Genomic DNA, 2,145 nt, shown 5'->3' on the forward strand with positions numbered 1-2,145 from the left:
AAAAAAAAAAAACAGGCACCATGAAACATGCCTGTTATCTTAGCTACTTGGAAAACTTAGGTAAGAGGATCACTTAAGCACAAGAGTTTGAATTTGTAGTGAGCTATGACATCAGAGTACTGTACTGAGTGTGACCAAGTGAGACTCTCTCTCTGTCTCAAATATATATATATATATTTTTTCAAATAAAACAAAATGACATAGGAACAAATATAATGAAAAATGTGCAAAGTGGATATGAGCAAATAATAAAGAATTCCTGAAATATATGTTAGAATATTTAAAAAATGGAACGTTACATCTTGTTCTTAGCTAGAAAAACTCAATAATATAAAGCAAACATCAACATTGTGTTTTAGCTCATAATAGATTCTGTTAGTTTCTTATAAGATTGCAATAATTTTGCAATGTGGACATGGAGAAATAAACATTTAGAAATAGCCAACATTCCTAAGAAAGAAACACAATGAGGGCTTCTGATCTACCATGACATTAAAACATTCTATAATTAAAGCTGTGTGGGGTTTATGCAAAAATACATATATATATAGGCAAGCAGACTGAAAAAGAAAATTTGGAAATTCATCAAAGTGCATAAAGAAGTTACACAATAAACATTATAGAGGAGGAATCTTTTTCAACACTTAATATAAGAACTAAATATTTTTATGAAAATATTAAAATGAAATTTTTGTGACATAGTGTCACTCTGTGCCTTGGGTAGAGTGCTGTGGTATCATAGCTCACAGCAATCTCAAACTCTTGGGCTTGAGCAAACTTCTTCCCTCAGCCTCCAAAGGAGCTAGGACTACAGGTGTCTTCCACACCTCCCGCTAATTTTTTATTATTAATAGTGAGTGGAACCTACTCTTTTTCAGGCTGGTCTTGAACTGCCTAGCTTCAGCAATCCACCTGCTTCAGCCTTCCAGATTTCTGGGAGGTTTATAGGCATGAGCCACTATTGCCAGCTACAATGGATTTATTTTGTATGTGATAGAGTAAGATAAAGTAAAAATAAAGAAGAAATATAAATGGTAAAAAGTTTAAAAAATACAAATTACAGAAGAAAACTTTGATAAATATTAATGTTTCTACAACCTATATAAATAAATCTGGCTTGTGTCTCAAATACAAACATGTTAACAAAACATTGGGGCTGAGAGCAGTTTCTCACACCTGTAATCCTAGTACTCTAGGAGGCTGAGGGGGTGGATTGTCTGAGCTCACATGTTACAGACCAGCTCCAGCCAGAGCGAGAACTCCTATCTAAAAATAGTACGGCTTATGGCGGGTGCCTATAATCCCAGCTACCTGGGAGGCTGAGACAAGGGGATCATTTCAGCCCAAGAGTTTGAGAATGCTGAGAGCTCTGACATTAAGGTACTCCACAGAGAGCTGCAAAATGAAGCTATTTGCAAAACAAAACATTGGGGGCTGGGTAGGGAGGATCATATCTATAAGCCCAGACCTCTGGGAGGCTGAGTCAAGACAACTCTATTCCTTAAGTTTGGGTTCAAGACCAGCCTGAGCAAGAGTGAGAACCCCAATTTCTAAAAAAAAAAAAAAAAAAAGAAGAAGAAAGAAAGAAAGAAAGAAATATCAATTGGGTTTTGTGGAGGGTATCTTTAGTCCTAGCTACTTAAGTGGCTGAAGCAGGAAGATCACTTGAACCCAAGAGTTTGCAGTTGCTGTGAACTCTAGCCTAGGTGACAAGGCTGGTGAGACTCAGGAGAGGAAAGGAGAGAAGAGGAGAGCAGAGCAGAGCAGAGGAGAGGAGAAGAGAGGAGAGGAGAAGACAAGTGAGGAGAGGAGAGAAGAGGAGAAGAGGAGAGACTGATAAATTACACAGTATAAAACCATTGCTACCATTGTTATAGGATGGACACATGATCAAGACCCAAAGCCAATCAATACAATGCAAATAGGAAATCCTTATTAAAACGACTGATTGGCTGGCTGTCCCCTCAGTATGGGGAACAGGACAGACCGCTGCTATGGGTCAGTTTATATAATGTAGGCTGATGAAATATTGGGGTGAGCTTGCATGAAAAGAAAATTGCTGAAGCAGGTATTGTTTAAACGTTTATGGGGTGTACAGTAAAAATAATGAAAGGCAGATATTCAGTCACATTGGTCTTAGTCATT

The sequence above is a fragment of the Otolemur garnettii genome, unplaced genomic scaffold (genome assembly GCF_000181295.1).
Source record: "Otolemur garnettii isolate 467f Iridium unplaced genomic scaffold, OtoGar3 scaffold00435, whole genome shotgun sequence".
Classification (NCBI taxonomy): domain Eukaryota; kingdom Metazoa; phylum Chordata; class Mammalia; order Primates; family Galagidae; genus Otolemur; species Otolemur garnettii.